The sequence below is a fragment of the Schistocerca gregaria genome, chromosome 3 (assembly GCF_023897955.1).
Source record: "Schistocerca gregaria isolate iqSchGreg1 chromosome 3, iqSchGreg1.2, whole genome shotgun sequence".
NCBI classification, from domain to species: domain Eukaryota; kingdom Metazoa; phylum Arthropoda; class Insecta; order Orthoptera; family Acrididae; genus Schistocerca; species Schistocerca gregaria.
The window spans coordinates 263,852,862-263,873,817 of NC_064922.1; the positions used below are offsets into that span (position 1 = coordinate 263,852,862).

General features: G+C 43.3%; 1 protein-coding gene across 5 annotated transcripts in view; it reads left to right on the forward strand.

Moving 5' to 3' along the window:
• The window catches only part of LOC126354141 (uncharacterized), a 331,010-nt gene that overhangs the window by 56,955 nt on the left and 253,099 nt on the right, over window positions 1-20,956 (forward strand). Inside the window, exon 1 of one of the 5 annotated variants that reach the window (XM_050003550.1) lies at window positions 2,052-2,070. The exons of the other annotated variants lie outside the window; for them this stretch is intronic. The gene's annotated coding sequence lies outside the window, so the exon portion shown is untranslated. Of the gene's footprint in view, window positions 1-2,051; window positions 2,071-20,956 lie in introns of those variants that run through there. 5 annotated transcript variants of the gene reach the window in all.

The window sequence follows — 20,956 nt, forward strand, 5'->3', positions numbered from 1 at the left end:
TTAAAAACTGTGTTTCCAATTCGGTCTCGTAGCTAACCTGCTGTGTGTAATGTTGAAGGATGACGGATCGTGTACAAAAATCATAGAAGTAGCTGGAGGCGAAACCATTTAGGTATTGAATACGTAAGCATGATAAGTTTTGCGTTCCCTTCGAATCATTATTCTACCAGTGATATTCGAAGCGCACAAAACTGAACAGATTCTTGCACTTTTGATGCTGTTGTGGTCTTCAGTCCAAAGTCTGAAGCAGCTCTCCATTCTAATTTATCCTGAGCAAGCCTTTTCGTCTCTGCATAACTACTACAGCCCACATGCATTTGAACCTGATTATTGTATTCAAACCTTGGTCTCACTCACTATTTTTACTTCGCTCTCACGGCCCCCTACCTCCCCCCCCCCCACTTCCTTCCATTATCAAACTGACTATTCCTCGTGATGACTGGGTGTTGTGTGATGTCCTCAGGTGAGTTAGGTTTAAGTAGTTCTAAGTTCTAGGGGACTGATGACCATAGATGTTAAGTCCCATAGTGGTCGAAGCCATTTTTTTTGACTATTCCTTGGTGTCTCGAGATGTTTTCTATTAACTAATCACTTCTTTTAGTCAAGTTGTGCCGTAAATTTCCTACTTCCTCAATCCGCCTCAGTACCACCTCATGAGTTACGTGATCCGCTTGTCTAATCTTCAACATTCTTCTACAACACCACGTTTCAAAAGCTTCTATTCTCTTCTTGTCTGAACCGCTTATGTTTCACTTTCACTTCCGTAAAACGCTAGGCTCTAAAGAATTATCACCAGAGAAGACTTCCTAATACTTAAAATTCAGATTCCGTATTGACAAATTCACCTCTTCCAGAAATATCTTCCTTACTGTTGCAAACCTGCACTTTTTGCTGCCGAAGTAGTAATACGCATCTACTACTTTCAATGTGTCATTCCCTAATATGATTCCGTCAGCATTACCTAATTTAATTTGACTACAATTCAATACCACTGTTTTACATTTGTTGCTTCTCATCTTATAACCTCCTTTAAAGGCGCTGTCCACATGGTTCAACTGCTCTACGAAGTCCTTTGTTGTGTCTGACAAAATTACAATGTCACCGATTAACCTCAAAGTGTTTATATCTTGTCTCTGAAATTTATCCCCTTCTCCAAATTTTTCTTTGGTTTGTATTACTGCTTGTTCAATCTACAGATGAATAACATGAGGGGTAGGCTGCAACCTTCCCTCACTCCCTTCTCAACCACTATTTCTCTTTCATGTCTTTCGACTCTTGTAAAAGCAATTTTTTTCTGTTCAAGCTGAATATAACCTTTCGCTGTCCGCCCCCGGTAGCTGAGTTGTGAGCATGACGGAATGGCAATCCTAAAGGTCCGGGTTCGAGAGATTTTCACCGCTCGGGGACTTGGTGTTGTGTTGTCCTAATCATCATCTCCATCGACGCGCCAGTCGTCAAAGTGGCGTCAAATCGAAAGACTTGCACCCGGGGAACGGTCTACCCGACGGGAGGACCCTAGTCACACGACATTTGCATTTTACTTTTTACTTCCAGCATTTCGAGTTGTAGACGATTTTCTTTCGTATCCCGCCTGGATAGGCCGTGCGTGGATCATAGGCCGAGAATGAAGGACGCGAGTAGGAGCAGAAAAAGGTGAAGTGCTTCGGTATTGCAAGTAAAGTTAAAGCACCTTTACTGGTGTACAAACATATATAAACACATTACTTAACTTTTGGTACAGATGAGTACGTAGGTGCGAAGCCGTTCACGTATCGAAGCTAACAGTTACTAGAAGTTACAAAGGCAAAGTCTATATTGGCTAGCCCCCTCCCCCCCCCCCCTTACAAGTCGAAGCTAAGTTGCTAGGTCGTCCGCTCTTAATGAAATGGGCGGCAGCTGGAGCGGCGCTCGTTGGGCTCCAGAGCGTCGGCTGGAGTGCGCTGTGGTCGGCGTTGTTCGTCTGCTCTCGTAGTGCCAACCTACGAGTGCGCACCTACGTTGTGGCATCGTAGCTATCGATACCACATTTTCATTCCCGATATTTTGTCTCGCTACCTTTAGAATTTCGAGGTATGTATACTACTCAGCATTGTTGAAAGCTTTCTCAACGTCTACAGATTCTATAAAATGTTGGTTTGCTTAACGTAACCTCTGACATAATTGGTAAACTCAGTACTGCGTTGTGTGTGGCAACATTTCTCAGATGTCGCAGATTTTCCTTTCATATCTAAATATTTCGTGTCAGTATTTTAAAACCACGACCTTTTACACTGATAATTCGGTAATATTAACATCTGTCAGCGCCTGTTTTCTTTGGAATTTGAGCTTTACGAGAAATTTATGATGAACACACTAGGCGTGCGATCTCTGTGGTGCCCGTGGAACATTTGACAGTGATGTGAAACCTTGCTTCTTGCCAAATTTCATGATTCTATATCAACGGATTTTGATTAGCGTATTTGCGAGTATGAAATATGTGAAGTAAATGGCCATATCTTTTGATTACACTGACTTAAAAGCTTACAGCTTTTACTCTGCCATGGGACCATAGACATCAGTATGTGTCGTTATTTCAACTTGATACGACATCTGTTCGTGAGAAAAGGGGTTTCTTAGCAGTCGGAGAGACAGAGTATCGAATAACAAATGAAATTTTTTTTTGCTGTAATATAATGACAAATTAACAATTTTCCGATTCTTTTCCTTTGGTTGTACTGTGAAACCTTGCTTCTTCCGTAATATCACGATTCTCGGTTAAGGGAGCTACCCTGTAAGTTCTGATAAATGATTTTGCGAGTGCCAAAATGTGTGATACAAATGGCAGTATCTTTTGAGACTTAAAAGATTCAATTTTTTACACGTACGATGGCCCGTAGACTTTAGTACGTGACACAAATTGCAACTTAATACGTCCACCCGTTCCTCAGAAAAATGGTTTTTAACAGTCGGACAGAAGACAGACAGACAGACAGACAGACGAACAACTAAGTGATCATGAAAGGATCCCGTTTTTACCGACTGACGTACGGAATCCTAAGAATGCGCAAGCAAATATTAGTTCAGATGTACCGAATGAGATGACGCCCTGATTAGCACACTGGACTCGCATTTGAGAGGACGATAGTTTAAACACGAGGCCGACCTTCCTGATTTAGGCTTTCCTTGATATCCCTACATCCCTTCAAGCAGATGCCCTGATGGTTAGGCCGGCCGAAGTGGCCGTGCGGTTCTAGGCGCTGCAGTCTGGAAACGCGAGACCGCTACGGTCGCAGGTTCGAATCCTGCGCGGTTCCAGACTGAAGCGCCTAGAACCTCTCGACCACAACGGCGGGCCTTCCCGTGTTCGAAACTCGATTAATGTTTCGTTTGTTTTATTTCATTTTTTCATGTCTCTACTCTTGTCCATAGAAGGTTAGAGATGAATGCTTTTTAGCAAGTTAGGGGATATGAGGGCGTTTTATTAATTGTAAAAATACAATTGGGTTTCACACAGTTATACACTTATTATGTAACGCGCGTGTGTGTAGTATTTTCAAGGGTTACGTTCTTTTTAAACTCTCGCATTCTCTTATTTCATTTTTACATCAATTCAGCTGTGTTGGCTACCGAGGGAGTTAGCACCGGCACAAACGAGAAAGGAGAGAAGTTGCCATGACCGGTATCAGGAATCCAAAGTCGTCTGTACAAAACTTGAACATTAGTGTAATTCTTCATTTCTAAAAAGAAAATAAATATAACTTAACTTGTAGTGCTGGTTGTGCCTCCTACAAGCAATTACTGTTCACTACAACTGCTCGCAGAGCGCAGGCTAAGTAACGTCTTGCTAATACTCAGTACAGATGCTCTAGAAGACTACAACCATACTGCATCCGACCAGCAATGGGCGGCTGGTTCTGGTTAAGTCAGTTTTGACAGGGGACGCTGAACTGTGTTTCCTGGATATGTGGCGCTACCCACTCTTCCCATTCGCGCGAGAGTCAGCGCCTTCTTAGTGCCGTTCCGTTGCGCTGCGCTGATCGGTACGCAGTCGATGCTTTAGGACCGCACAAATTCTTGTATTAATTCTACTACTTTATTGTTATGTTTATTCTTCTGGATTATGCCGAAAGTAGAAACATTCGAAGTATAGAAATTCCGAACTGCGAGCATCGCGCTATGGCAGTTCTTCCGCAGTGACAATTCTTCGCATGAATCTCACTCGGGATAGAAACGAAGTTAACATTGCTGGATATTTCATCTTTTGGCAGCAATTTCACGCAAACCACTCATAACGGACCATTTCACCATTAATTGGCGCTTGCTGTTGGTTATGAATCAAGATATACTACAACAATTTCAAATAACTTTTTCATTCATTTACTGTTTTTCATTTTTTATTGAGGCTTTTTTAAATTCCTTCATCAGACAAACACTTAATAGGCGAATAAAGACAGCTGAAATTCATTATACGTTGTAAAACGTTCGTCGAGTAATCGGATACGGGTTGATAAATGAAAAACTATAATACGGGGCGCAGTAGCATGAAGCTGCGAACTCAGCCACTGTGGCACCGCATCGGCTGTATAGTTCGCTCGCTAAAGGCACATAGTGTATCTCGAAAATTTTCAGCGCCGTTTTCACAGAAACAGTCGAGTATCAACGAATAAGCTGGGACACGTGTTCTCTTCTTTTAACACCTGCTCCACTGAGCGAAGTTTCTGGGAAATCGGGATATGACACTTGCTGCGTTCTTCACGTGAGCCGTACGTAATATGTCCTATCGGGGAAGACATTGGTTTACGGACCTATGTTCATTAAGACTTTGTAAGCTCATCTTTATACAGCTATTTGCAGCACCTCAGCTGTTCAGAACGAAACGTTGATAAATTTGGGCAACCAGTTTCAGCGTTACATTACGTCTTCTTCAGGCCAGTGATGATCGAAGGGTTCTCTGTCTTAAGAAGAAATCTACGGATACCAGTCAGTGAATGCTGTCCCCTATTTTGACTGCATCAGAGGTGGGATTTTTCCTACACTTCGGTCACGAGGCCTGAACATGGCGTAATATAGCACTGAAACTGGTTGTTTAAGTAAAGTAACAACTGGAAATTTAGACGGTCGAAGGTGTTTGATTCTATATTTTCTACGTACATTAGGACGTTTCATTGCCGTCTGCTTACCGCTATCGATTGTACCTGTAATTGTAAAACGCCTTTGTACTGCCATGCTTTCACATAAATACGACATTAACTTTCTGTCTCGATAGTTTTAAAAGCATAAAGCACCCCTTACTAGTATCTCAACCATGTCACACTAGGGCCTCCCGTCGGGTAGACCGTTCGCCGGGCGCAAGTCTTTCGATCTGACGTCCCTTCGGCGACTTGCGCTTCGATGGGAATGAAATGATGATGATTAGGACAACTCAACACTCAGTTCCTGAGCGGAGAAAATCTCCGACCTATGCGGGAATCGAACCCGCGCCCTTAGGTTTGGATATTCTTTCCCACTGACCACTCAGCTACCGAGGGCGGACATCTCAACCATAATTAGACCTTTGTGGTACATATCTATGAAAAGCAAGTTTTCCCACTTTGACGCATTTACTATTTGATTCGTAGCAGTAACCATTATTGACCATTGCTGTTACTAGTAAGTACATTTGCCAGTAAATAAATGTTTGGAAACAGGACAAATACGCGCAATATGAAGATTTCCGATTAGAGCAAAATGTAAACAAACAGTCTTACATCATAGTTACGTGACAATCCTAGTTTGATGTTGGCGACATGCACAGTGCGTTGTTGTTGTTGTGGTCTTCAGTCCTGAGACTGGTTTGACGCAGCTCTCCATGCTACTCTATCCCGTGCAAGCCTCTTCATCTCCCAGTACCCACTGCAACCTACATCCTTCTGAATCTGCGTAGTGTAGTCATCTCTTGGTCTCCCTCTACGATTTTTACCCTCCACGTTGCCCTCCAATACTAAATTGTTGATACCTTGATGCCTCAGAACATGTCCTACCAACCGACCCCTTCTTCTGGTCAAGTTGTGCCACAAACTTCTCTTCTCCCCAATCCTATTCAATACTTCCTCATTAGTTATGTGCGTTATGCTCACAGATTTCGTGCTCTTTGCGGAAAGATGGCGGTATTCTCCAACAGGCACATCATTATCACCGCAGCGGCGTTGGACATAATACCGTATCTGCCAGCTCTGCGTTAGCGGTGATGTGAGATACTTTTAGCGTCCACTTGTCAAATGCTACAGTCAGCTGACACTTTATTCTGATGTAATCGCAATTGCTCTCGCTAGTGCAGTCGTAAGAGATAACGGACAACTGATGCGCATTCGCTGTCACTGTTATGTTGCAGCAAGATATTCGTGATACGGCCGTTCGGAGCAAAGACGTTAGGGTACGTTGCGAACCGCGGGCCACTAGCAAAGAAACTAAGGTACACTGATTCCCTGTCAGAAAACGGTCGCAGGTTCGAATCCTGCCTCGGGCATGGATGCGTGTGATGTCCTTAGGTTGGTTAGGTTTAATTAGTTTTAAGTTCTGGGCGACTGATGGCTTAAAAGGTAAGTCGCATAGCGCTCAGAGCCATTTTTGAACCTGTCAGAAAGGTCACAGTGCATAGTAGTAGACGGAAAGTCACCGAGTAAAACAGAAGTAATATCCGGTGTTCCCCAAGGAAGTGTTATAGGCCCTCTGTTGTTCCTGATGTATATTAACGACATAGGAGACAATCTAAGTAGCCCTCTTAGATTATTTGCAGATGATGCTGCCATTTACCGTCTTGTGAAGTCATAAGATGACCAGAACGAATTTGCAAAATGATTTAGACAAGATATCTGTGTGGTGCGAAAAGTGGCAATTGACCCTGAATAAAGAAAAGTGTGAAGTTATTCACATAAGTACTAAAAGAAAACCGCTAAATTTCGATTACGCGATAAGTCACACAAATCTGAAGGCTGTAAATTCAACTAAATACTTAGGGATTAAAATTACAAATAACCTAAATTGGAACGATCCCATTGATAACGTTGTGGGTAGAGCAAACCAAAGACTGCGATTCATTGGCAGAACACTTAGAAGGTGCAGCAGTTCTACTAAAGAGACTGCTTACACTACACCTGTACGCACTACTCTAGAGTACTGCTGTGTGGTGTGGAATCCATATCAAGTGGGACTGACCGATGGTATTGAAAAAGTTCAAAGACGGGCAGCTCGTTTTGTATCATAGCGAAATACGAAATAGTGCCACAGACATGATTGGAGTAGCATCATTAAAACAAAGTTGTTTTTCGCTGCGACGGAATCTTCTCATGAAATTTCAATCACCAGTTTTCTCCTCCCATTGCGAAAACACTCCGTTGGCACCCACATACATAGGGCGAAATGATGATTACGATAAAATAAGAGATATCAGGGCTCGCACAGAAAAAATAAAGTGCTCGTTTTTCCCGCAAGTCGTTCGAGAGTGGAACGGTAGAGAAACGGCTTGAAGGCGGTTCACTGAATCCTCTGCTAGGCACTTTACTGTGAATAGCAGAGTAATCATGTACTTGTAGATGTAGATGAATTAGTTAGGGGCGACGTAGACCTCCACTTGAAACGGCTACTTTGATCCAAAAGCGAATCATTTTTTCTTTTTTAGAGTCAACATCACATTTAGTTCCAAAGAATCCATTGAAGCATATAATTCCAGTTGCGTTACTTTGAAACTATGATAGATGATTAACGTATAATCGCTGTGTCTCTCGGTACAGTAAGGATCCTACGTAACGATGTTGTAATGAGATTTCGATACTTGCCTATTGCTGTAGGGAGATACGCAGCCAAAGCAGTTTTGAAATAGTGTATTGCGCGACCAGATTGCCCTCTTCATGTTCATGTTGTAATATTCAGTATGAAGAGTGGTTTGATGCACCTATCCACTCTTTCCGGTTCGAGCTCTTTCCTCAGTGAATAGCTGTTGCATGATACATCCAATGAACCTAGCCGGCCGGTATGACCGAGCGGTTGTAGGTGCTTCAGTCTGGAATGACGCGACCGCTACGGTCGCAGCTTCGAAACCTGCCTCGGGCATGGATGTGTGTGATGTCCTTAGGTTTAGTTAGGTTTAAGTAGTTCTAAGTTCTAGGGGACTGATGACCTCAGATGTTGAGTCCCATAGTGCTCAGAGTCATTTGAACCATGTTTGAACCATTGAACCTAATACCTGTCTACAGGGTCGTCATAAACAGTCCGAAAAGCGTGTGAGGGTGCTGCAGGAGAGGTTGTGCTGAGAAAAATTGCAGTCAGGTCATAGCGCGAGTAAATTAAAGCACCTACAGGTGCTAAAATGAGGTGATGGAAAGACATCTTTGGATCTGTGAGTTACCACTTATTTGAATGCTCGTTTGAGAAAACCAAACGAAGAATAAGTTTGGTTACACTGTCTCTGGCAGGCTGTCTTCTTTTGCGTGACCTGATTGGCTAACTTTAATGCCGAATAACTTGGAAACGGCGCAACGTAACAAATTTTCTTCTTAACAATCATTACGTAGATGAAAATGTAGAAAAAAAGGTGAAACGCCCACATCTAGAGGCGGAAAAAAAGTGAAACTTCATAGGTTGAGAGTGTATCTCATGTTATTTCAGTGATTTCAAAATAATAAAATTTTAGAAAAAACTTGGCAGGACGAGCCCAGTTATCAGTATAACTTTGCACCAGCTCTGGCCTGGATGTATGCACTGGTTCGTTTGGAAAAGGTATCGTAAGGCAGTTGTATCCTTTCCTGAGGCTAGCTCACTCACAACTGTTGTAACTGGTTCTTGATACGTTGGATAGTGTCACTAAGAAGGAGATGATATCCGAACTGGGCCCTCACAGGTTCTGTCGTGGCCAGATCTGGGGATCTTGATGGTTACGGGAGTACTTCAACATCAGGTAGGCAGTACATACAGAGACATGCCGTGCGTGGACGAGCATTGTTCTGTTGAAAAATGGCGCCACAGTAGTGTCGCATGAGAGATTAGACATCAGGAGGCAGCATATCCCTGAGTTATACTTTCTTTAATCGCTACCGGGCGTGACATGAAGTCATACCCGATGGCAACCCACGCCGTGGTGCCAGTAGTAACGCAGATGTACCTCTCCAAAACACTGGAAGAATGGCACTTCTGCCCAGGTCGCCGCGACACTCACCGATAGTGGTCATCCGGGGTAGTGCAGAAATGCGACTTATCGCTGAATAAAATGGGACTTCGGTCATCAGCAGTCAATGCTTTCTGTTTACGGCATCGCTCTAGACTCACCCGTTTGTATTGTGTTGTCGAAGGCAGCCTACGCATTGGATGGTAAATATCTAGACTGGCGCTCGCTCGTCTCTGACCAATGGTGCAGGATCACGGAATATTTCACGAGGTTTATTACTTGTTATCGGATGGTAGGTACGGATGTGAAGGTGTTACGAAGTGCATGGTACACAATACGGTATTGCTCCCTTATGGTAGTAAGACGTGGTCTACCGGAATCTTACCGACGAATCTGCATGCTTTCAAGCTCACATACACTCCGACATCGAACTACTGTCACATTCGAATGCCCAACAAAACTGGACATTGTACGTTTCGACCAAGTGGAGGCGCTCAACGAGGCTCAAAAATGTTCAAATATGTGTGAAATCTTATGGGACTTAACTGCTAAGGTCATCAGTCCCTAAGCTTACACACTACTTAACCTAAATTATCCTAAGGACAAACACACACACCCATGCCCGAGGGAGAGAACTTGAACCTCCGCCGGGATGAGCCGCACAGTCCATGACTGCAACGCCTCAGACCGATCGGCTGAATGAGGCTCCTTCCAGTATCTGTGAGGTGCTGATAAAGCTTTCTCATACAAATACGTGGTGTCTTCGTGTCTTTCACTGAGGTGACTCAACATCTGATGCTGTTCACGCTCATTATATACCGTACCAGGCCTGGTAACAACACTAAACACAGTCAGCACTAATACATTTTGGTGGCCTTTCTACCTGTCAAAGAGGCTGCATCTCTATCATCATTTACGTACTCGTCGATGATGTTTACGTGTACCAAGTTAAACTGACGTTCGAATATGTTTTCTGAATGTTTCAGTTTAGGCAGTTTACATGCCAATAGGCTATAGTTCGTAAATAATTTGAAGAAGAATTTTTTTCTCCAAATGACAACTTCTGTCATTTTCCACTAATGATGAGGTGCCCCCCTCGATTACATTGCATCTTCTTAACATGGACGCACCAGAGACCATATTAAGCCCAAGTAGGTACTATCGGTCTGTACTTCTAATTATTTACATGCCACTCCGTGCTCTGAATTTCAGTTGGCGACTTTCTTCGTTTTGAAGAAACTTTTGACAGAAATAGTCTACTGCTAGTTTTTATGATGTGAGCAAAACCCATTTGATCTTCCGCAACCATCGTCAGTATAGCAGTCTTGCAGAGCAGGCAGTGGCAACATACCTCCAAAGTCCCACTTTTCAGCATTGTATTGTATCTAGAATGAAATTTTCACCCTACAGCGGTGTGTGCGCTGATGTGAAACTTCCTGGCAGATTAAAACTATGTGCCCGACCGAGACTCGAACTCGGGACCTTTGCCTTTCGCGGGCAAGCGCTCTACCGACTGAGGTACCCAAGCACGACTCACACCCCGTCCTCACAGCTTTACTTGTGCCAGTACCTCGTCTCCTACCTTCCAAACTTCACAGAAGCTCTCCTGGTGACGGTTCACAGGAGAGCTTCTGTGAAGTTTGGAAGGTAGGAGACGAGGTACTGGCGAAATTAAAGCTGTGAGGACGTGGCGTGAGTCGTGCTTGGGTAGCTCAGTCGGTAGAGCCCTTGCCCGCGAAAGGGAAAGGTCCCGAGTTCGATTCTCGGTCCGGCACAGAGTTTTAATCTGCCAGGAAGTTTCATTCTATTGTATGTTAACCAGGGGCGTAGAAACGACGGAGAGGCTCCGTCCCCGCCGCAGCTGCAGTGGTCCATAACTCCATGACGATTACCGCAAACCACTTCACCCCTCCTCTCTGCCGCCCCACACTGAACCATTCTATCAGGGTTATAGTGCGGTTGGGTCCCCGGTGGACACCCCCCTCCCCCAGGAACGTCCCATACCAGGCGAGTGTAACCCCAATGTTTACGTGGTAGCGTAATGGTGGTGTACGCGTGCGTGGAGAACTTGTTTGCGCAGCAATCTCCGACATAGTATAGCTTAGGCGGAATAAGGGGAACCAGCCCGCATTCGCCGAGGCAGATCGAAAACCGCGTAAAAACCATCCACAGACTACCCGGCTCACCGGACCTCGACACAAGTCCGCCGGGCGGATTCGTGCCGGGTATCAGACGCTCTTTCCCAATCCGGAAAGCCGTGAGTATTCAAGATAATAGCATATTCTGTTACACTGTTGTTGCAGAAAGATCGTGGTTTAATTTCCCGTCGCCGACGACGTCACTGGAGACGGTGTTGCTACAGGTAGAATAGGAACTTGACTCACATGTTCGAGGACATGTCACAGACACGCTCATTGAGAACCATGGAATTATTAATGTACAGTAGTTAAAAATCCGTAATAAGCTTTAATCTATACACGTTAGCAAATACAACCAGCGAAACAGATATTGAAATTAATTGTACTATGGGTCTGCTTCAATAGATTACGAGAACCTACCATCGTGGATTTAGAAGCGTGAGTGGAGACATGAGAACATCCACTACTGCGCCGGTTACTCGTGGCTTGTTGGTTTGTGGGTACAAACTATGTTTAAACGAAGGAACATTAGGGTTTAACGTCCCGCAGTCCTTATCTGCTGTCCATTGAAACCGACGCAACAAGAGAGCGACATGTAACAAACAAGCTGCACGAAGTAGATACACAGAACCCAGTCGACGTGCTATACGTAAGTAAAGTTTTTTTTTATTTATTTAGAAAAGTCATGCTATTCCCGGTGTAAGGAGCAGAAACTCCTACCAGGAAGCACCAAGTGTGAGAATTCGACAGTGGCAGGATCGCAGCCTATCGAGATTGTAGAATATCGTTCGGTGATATTACTACTTTCGTTGCTCGGAATCCCACGATTGACCTGCGAATATGGGACAGGCGGCTTGAGGAACGAAATACGAATCGCCATTCGAGATCACAATTTTCCACGTGATTAGCGCCCGCGAGGACGCTATATTGTTCTTCAACTTTTGTATTCCTGTCGTCTTTAGTTGCGTATAATATTATGGAATGTTGATAATTTTCACTTTTTGACCACGTAATTACAACTGAATCAAACACCATTTTCGTCCCCTACGCTTTTCGCCTTTATTCTTCGCAACGCATCTTCAGTTTCAGGTTCCGTGGAAGATGTTCCACGAGTTGTGTTTTTGTTTCATGTTTGGCGCTGTTCTTCTTCTTATAATTGCCATTCGAGTTTTTGTTTTCAGGACTTCACAGCACAAGGAACTGAACACTTGTTTTCACGCTACCAAAACGAGTGTTCAATTCCTAGTGCTGTGAGGTGTGCAGTAATAAGAAGAAAACAGAGCCAAAAATGGTACGGAAATGTTGTTTCATTTAGTTGTAATTAAACGGTCCAAAAGTGAAAATTGTCAACATTCCGCAATGTCATATTGTTCCCTTTGCTGTGCAGAATCTAGCGAGTCACGAAATGTACAAAGACGACACTAGAAACAGGATTAGCACTGCATCGTCTACTCAGACGAGTCGCAGTTCTGCTTTCAGTATCACGATGGACTTGTCCGTGTATGGAGGCTCCGAGGAGGTAGGCTGCCATCACACAGGTGAAGCATCTGGAGTGATTATATAGGATGCCATTGGCACAAAAGCACGATCACCTCTGGTTTGTCTAGCCGGTAGCCCAACAGAGGGATGACTATTGGAACTGGCAAAAAGTCCATGAGAGGAAGCAGAAGGTCTCCGTTGGGTATAGACTCTGTTGTACGATGGGTGGTCAGGAAGTAATGCAACACATTTTTTGCTGAATGGAGGTTGGTCTTATTCAGGATTCCAATACACCATATTATTCCCCACTCATTTGGCTACAGAATCCCATTTTTCATCATAATCTCTGTTCAGTGTGAAGACCTTACGCCAACTTGCCGAGAGGGTCTGTATGCCAGCATGGTACCACTCTAATGGTCGGCGCAGTGGTTAGCACACTGGACTAGTATTCGGGAGGACGACGGTTCAATCCCGTCTCCAGCCATCCTGATTTAGGTTTTCCGTGATTTCCCTAAATCATTTCAGGCAAATGCCGGGATGATTCCTTTGAAAGGGCACGGCCGATATCCTTCCCTAACCCGAGCTTGCGCTCCGTCTCTAATGACCTCGTTGTCGACGGGACGTTAAACACTAACCACCACCACCACCACCACCACCACCACTCTACTGGTCGACGTCGGAGCCAACGTCTTGCTGCATCAATAACCTCCCCATCACCCATGTATTGCTTTCCGCAGAGTGCATCCTTGATTGGTCCAACCAGATGGAAGTCGGAAGGTGCGAGATCTGGGCTATAGGGTTGATGAGGACGAACAGTCCTATGAAGTTTTGTGAGCTCCTCTCGGGTGCGCAGACTTGTGCAGCGCCTTGCATTGTCATGGAGAAGGATAACTTCTTAGGGATTTTCTGGCAAAGAACATGCTAAAGTCGTTTCTTCGGTTTCCTGAGGGTAGTTCACCAAACAGATCAACACCTTCAGAGTCCCAGTCCAGTTGTGTAGCAAGTAATTTGATTGAGCCTGCCCGAGTGGCCGAGCGGTTCTAGGCGCTACAGTTTGGAACCGTGAGACCGCTACGGTGACACATTCGAATCCTGCCTCGGGCATGGATGAGCGTGATGCCCTTAGGTTAGTTATGTTTAAGTAGTTCTAAGTTATAGGGGACTGATGATCTCAGATGTTAAGTCCCATAGTGCTCAGAGCCATTTGAACCATTTGATTCTGATCTGTCGAGCACCTCAAATGAGAGTGTCCGCACGTTCCAACATTGCAAGAGTCACAGCTGTATGCGGCTGCTTGGCAAGCGTCAGATCCTGTAGGTTTGTACGACCTTGTTGCGATAATGATAGACGCCTTGCCGAAAGACTCATGGCGGTTTTGTTCGCTACCAAGTCTCCGCAGACATTCTGGCGACACCTATGAATATCTCCAATGCTCTGGTTTTCCGCCAAGAGAAACTAAATGACAGCTCTCTGTTTGGAACGCACCTCCGTTACGGATACCATTTTGGAGGTTATATATACTTCATGAAACTGTAGGGACTGAAGCGGGAATATTCCGTGATGTCCCAAGACAAATTCCATATTTTGTGAACCGAAATTGCCAAAGAAAAAAAAAAGTGTTGCGTTACTTATTGATCGTCCCTCCTAAGTGTACTTTAAAAGCACTTAGTAAGTCTATGCTAATTTTTCACACTGAAAATTTTGATTGTAGGTTACTCGTGGGAAATCTATGTTATCAGTTTGCTTTATCTTTTGCACGAAACGACCTGTTCGTCCCGATATAGTTACGAGAGACGAATAAGTTATTTAAATGATGCGACCACCATGATGCTGTAAACAGAACATTGATTCATCCGAATAAAGGACGTTTCGCTATTCGTGCACGCAGGTTCGTCGTTGAGCACACCATAGTAGGCGCTCCTGTCTGTGATGCTGCGTCAAGGGTAACCGCAACCTTGGTCTCCGAGCTGATAGTCCATGCTGCTGGAAACGTCGTCGAACTGTTCGTGCAGAGGGTTGTTGTCTTGCAAACGTTCCCTTCTGTTGACTCAGAGATCGAGACGTGGCTGCACGATCCTTTACAGGCATGCGGATAAGATGCCTGTCATCTCGACTGCTAGTGATACGAGGCCGCTAGGATCCAGCATGGCGTTCCGTAATACCCTCCTGAACCCACCGATTCCATATTCTGCTAACAGTCATTGGATCTCGACCAAAGCGAGCTGCAATGCGTGAATGCTCTGAAAAACTAATCGTTTGCATATCACAGCATCTTCTTCCTGTCGGTTAAATTTCGTATGTCTAGCACGTCATCTTCGTGGTGTAGCAATTTGAATGGCCAGTAGTGTGTTAACGATGCTATACGATTTTCTGTTACTAAAATATTGAACTGAAAAAAAAGTCGTAGGAGGAGCGAGGTGATTTCGAATAAGTTATTTTTTCGACCATTCGTGATGCACCATCGAAACGTACATTAAAAACCATAGAGCTTTTGTTCAATTTTTAAATATCAGTTACCATTTCAACGGTATTCATTCAGAACTATTAGAAACAAGCTTTTTAAAGGGGAGTTTCACCCCTATAACGGCCGTATGGGCACGCACTGTAACGACCGTATGGTCACACATAAAACGATGTGTCTCTTATTTTGCTGTACAAGGCAACATATTCAAAGCCGAACAAAATCGAGATGTATCCCTGGGGCAGGTTCAGCTGTAAGTTACTCATTCGAAATGTGGAATATTTGCATATCTTCTATGGTGAAGGAATTTCGAAAAACCGTGATTATTAGCTCCACTTTATTGGCACTGCCACTAAATCTTACTTGAGATGGTGGGAGCTCGTCTGCAGCGACACATCTTTGTACGGTACAACCACCAGTACTGTGAAAGCCTGCCTACCAACAAGTCAACACAGGGAAGGTTGTGGAAGGCACCTTACCGAGGTAACACACATTAATGACGTGCGGCCTGTGTAACTCAGCTGAGCTGACAGTCGCTTAACCACGGCCGACCTCACTGCTGTGCTGCGACATGACGCCACACCTAACGTTCTTCTCTCTTGTGTCCCTACCAGTTGTCTAGTAAATAGTGCAGCATCCACGTGCCTGTTTCACCCGTGGTTGGTGAGTAACCTTCCTCGATTTCGAAATACTCGACAGCTAATGGTCATTTCGGAAGACGTGAACAGACACACGCCAAGCTGTGAGTAATGTGACGGAGAATGCGCTCATTAATTTAGTCAGCCGTAGAGCTCGAGGTCACGGAAATGAGGGAAGGAAGAGTTGATTCTACTGTCTGTCAAGGACGAGGTCATTAGACACTGAGCACAGTTCGAAATGGACAAATACGGAGAAATATATTAGCCGTGACCTTTTCTCCTAACATATGAGGAAGAGACACGAAAAAACTAAATAGCGTTGTCCGAAAAGGCTTCGGCCTTCGTTCCTTCCGAATACAAGTCCAGTGTGCCTATAATTATACGACGGCGCTCGGTGAGTCATAAAGGCAAGTCAGATAACCTAGATCACAAACTGTACTAGTAAAACAGGCTCTGACGCGGAAAACCATTTGTTGTACAAATCCTGCTATGAAGCGAGGTGATGCAATGTTTAAAGCACTGGTCTCGTTTATGTTCGGTAATACAATAAATGTCTGTCCATCTTAATTCAGATTTTTGGTGGTTTCCCAAAACGACTTAGAACGAGTGCTGGTGTCATCTCGAACTAACTATGCCGACGCCGATAATGTGATATACCACGAACTTCGTTGTGACACCTACTTTATCTACCGTTTCGTGATTTGTAAGCTAGCTGTATGTTGCGTAGATACTTTGAACCATATTTTTATAGAAGTAATTGTATTCATGATCTTTTATAATTTAAAAAAAATGTTACTTCTCTGTCCGACTCATGCACCTACATTTAAAACTATAAATAAAAATTCATCTGTGAAATAGATTGAGTTGTAATGAAGTAATTACCGGGTGTCCAATAATTAAGTATAAATTTGAAAACTGAATAAATCAAGGAGTAAATTAGATAGAGAGGTACAAATTGACACACATGCTTGGAATGACATGGGGTTTTATTAGAACCAAAAAAATACAAACGTTCAAAAAATGTCCGACAGATGACGCTTCATCTGATCAGATTAGTAATAATCAGCATAACAAAGTAAGACAAAGCAAAGATGATGTTCTTTACAGGAAATGCTCAATATGTCCACCATCATTCCTCAAAAATAGCTGTAGTCGAGGAATAATGTTGTGAACAGCACTGTAAACCATGTCCGGAGTAATGGTGAGGCATTGGCGTCGGATGTTGTCTTTCAGGATCCCTAGAGATGTTGGTCGATCACGATACACTTGCGACTTCGGGTAACCCCAGAGCCAATCATCGCACGGACTGAGGTCTGGGGACCTGGGAGGCCAAGCATGACGAAAGTGGCTGCTGAGCACACGATCATAGCCAAACGACGCGCGCAAGAGATCTTTCATGCGTCTAGCAATATGAGGTGTATTTTTTTTTTTTGGTTCTAATAAAACCCCATGTCATTCCAAGCATGTGTGTCAATTTTTACCTCTCTATCTACATTATTCCGTGATTTATTAAGTTTTAAAATTTATACTGACTTTTTGATCACCCGGTGTATTTTTAGATTTAAAACTTACTTTGCTACCTAACAGACATTTTATGTTATTGGAAAAATGATCGAAAACTTTTATTGATGCGCACTGAACTCCTTTCTGAGTCACTGACGTTGTAATATGTATAATAAATGTCATTTTCTCCTCTGATGTTGTAGATGTGGACGTCACTACTCAAACTGTGATGGGTTGCTTATGGCTAGTTTCAGTAACGAAGATACGTGTTGTGACGTTGCAGTTAAAACGCCTCTCATAGGATAGTTACCTAGATTGCAACCACTGGTTAACACAACATATTATTCTTACTGCTCGTTTTTGTGCGAACAATACTTTCTTTTTAAGTCAGGAGCTACCTCAGAAAATTATTCCATAACACATTGTTGAGCAGAAATACGATGTCTCAGTAGGTTAATTTGCTTGTTTCAAGCACCAGCAATCGTACGAAGAGCAAAAGGCGCTGAACTTCATAGTTTGTGAAGCTCTATGATATGCTACATCCAGTTCAAGTGTTCATCAATATGGACACCCAAATATTAGGAGCATTCCACCATTTTTACTGACTGCGCTTCATAAGCTTCAGCAGTTGAAAGCTCTATTTGTTGTACAGAAAAAAAGGAAAGGAGAATGCTGGCTTTCTCGGCGAATCTCGATTATAAAATCTTCTCAGGTTGACAGTCGAGACTTCCCCTGAAGATAGCAAGTAAGAAACTTGCCGAAACGTTGCTGGGGAACAACGCATTGAATCGGATGTCAAACAGAGACGATTTTATCATCAAAATGTGAGGAGTTTTCTCAAAGCTTTGGAACACTTCATTTTCGGAAAAGCACTTAATAATTCTTTGACAAACACCATTAATAATTTCGTCTGTTGCTTTGACTCTGATGGGGCTTGGTACATCACTGGTATGGTCATCGGGTCTTCAAAAATTACTTGTTATGCTTGGTGAATGTTAAGTGAAAGGAAATTCTTACACGCTGCGTGACAAAAATGCAAAGCACCCACAAGGAGAAGAGTACACGGAATGAAACTTCACGGGTTGAGAGGGTATGAGATGTTATTTCAGTCATTACAAGATCAAGTCAAATTCACAAAGAACTTGGCAGTATGCCCCAACTCCTACTTACTGTAGGCAACTCGGCCGGCAGCTGCTGTAAATGGTCCTTGAAAGCCTTGAACAGGAACTGAGACGGGATTGGCATGCGAGCTGGTTCTATCGGGGACAGATCTGGGCATCTTGCTGGTCACAGAAGTACTACAGCAGCACGCAGACATTTCTTAGACGCACGTGTCATATATTGATGAGCATTGTCCTGTTGAAAAATGGCAACACTATTCTGTCGTATGAATGACACATGAGGATTCAGGATGTCCTTAACATATCACTATGCCTTCAGAGTTCCCTCAGTCAGTACCACTCGTGACTTGAAGACGCAGTCTGTGGCTCCCCACGCCGCGAAGCCAGGAGTAACACCTCTGAGCGTCTAAAAACTTTGAAAAATGGGATCTGTTCCCATGTTGCCCCCATACTTGTTGAAGATGGTCATTCAGGATGGTAGAGAACTGTAGTTCCTCGCTCAAGACAGTGCGACGCCATTTAGCAACAATCGGTGCTTAATGGTCACTGTACCACTCCAGACGTAGGCTTTTGTATTGTAGTGTTAACAGCAGCCTGCCCATGGAATGATAATTCCCTGGTCCAACTCCTGTTAATCTGCGACTAAAGATAGAGGACGACACAGAATGTCGGAGGAGGCCATTATTTGTTCTCGAATGCAGGCTCAGATGTGAAGAGGTTACGATTTACCTGGTGCACTGTATGGCGATCCTCGATTGTGGTGGTCATGTATGCTCGTCCGGAAACTTGACGTCAAGTATTCCTGCCCTCATGTTGCCATGTAGCCCAACACCGTACTACTGATACATACGAATGCCCTAGAAATGTAGATATTGCATGATTCGACCATCCAGCCAAATAGAGACACAAAATGTGGCCGCTTTCAGAGCTTGTCTTCCACAGCTCGTGGCCTAGTGGCTAGCGTTGCTGCCTCTGGAACACAGGGTTCCGGGTTCGATTCCAGGCTGGGTTTCTGTTGTCCTCATCATTTCATCATCACTTGGGTATGTGACGAGACTGGACAGTAAAAAAGAAATTGGGTATTTGTACAGGCGCTGATAACCACACAGTTGACTGCCCCATAAACCAAATATCATAATCTTCAGTCTGTCAGGTGCCAATAAAGCTTCCTTACATGAGTACTCAACATCTACCACTGTTCACGTCCGTTATATACCTTTCTACGCTTGGTAGCAACACTGTACAGAAACGAAACTAGTGCAGTCTGGTGGCCGATCTACCTGTCACGGAGAATGGTAACTGTAATAATTTACATACCAGTCGACTGTGTGTGGCTATACGAATTTACATCGATATCGGACCATCTCTTCTGGGTGCTCCACTTTTTTTTTGTCAGGTAGTGTGTATGAGAAATAGGAATGGACCCCAAATTAAACCCTGTGGTATTTCGTTCATGATTTCTCTTCGGTAATTGAAGTCGCCTCTCCTTGCAACATTGTTTGTATTATTCACCACAACGTTTTGTATTCTCTTTGTCCAGTATGACTGAAATCAACTGTTTGCAAAGCCATCAACTGAATAAAACTGATATTTTTCTAAAAGTGTAACAGTATCTACATTATCAAACTCCTTGAAAAAAATCGCAAAAATATCGACTGGCAATATTTTACTATTTAAAAATTGCAACATATGGTGAGTGAATATATAAGTAACTTTCGCAGTCGAGCAACCCTTTTGTAACTGGAAGTGTGACGTGCAAAGTTAACTTATTCTACTTAAATGTCAAAGTACTGTAGAGCACAACAGTTATTCGAATATTTCTGAAAACTTAGGAAACAGATCCAATGAAGTCTTTCTTGTCATCTTTCTTATACAGAGGTTTTAACATTAGTGTAGTTTACATTGTCTGTAAAAAAAAACTTATGTGCGAATTATGTATTACATTTTCTATTGTAGACGTTATTAACTTGGAAGTGGTCTTTAGAATTCTGTTTGAAATTCCATCGACACCAAACGAACTTGACAACTTTTGTAAGTCTATTAATTTGAGGACATTATGTTGCTGTCACTTCTAGTTTTCTTATTAACCCGAAACAGGAAGTAAACTCTGTAAAAAAGTTTCTTTTCGCAGGTTATCTTAAACAGAAAATGTGTTAAACGACAGTACATGGCGGCTATGATAATGATAAAAGTGGGGTTGATTGTGGATACTAGGGTATTCACATATTCTGAAGTTGGATTACTGTTCGTGTTTTCTCTTTTAGCATTTCTTCAACCGTTTACAGTCATTTCCACAATAATTATAACAGCTGTATTTCATAAACTGCAGCGCTTAACGGCTAAAAAATTACCAGTTACTTTCGTTTTGTTATCAGACTGCTGCAGCAATTGCGTTACGCATAACAACTTCGTAATTTATCGAGGACCGAATTTTCCTTTTCTATATTAAATATTTATTTTACGGAAAAATTTATGAACAGTGTTCTGAGACTTGACAC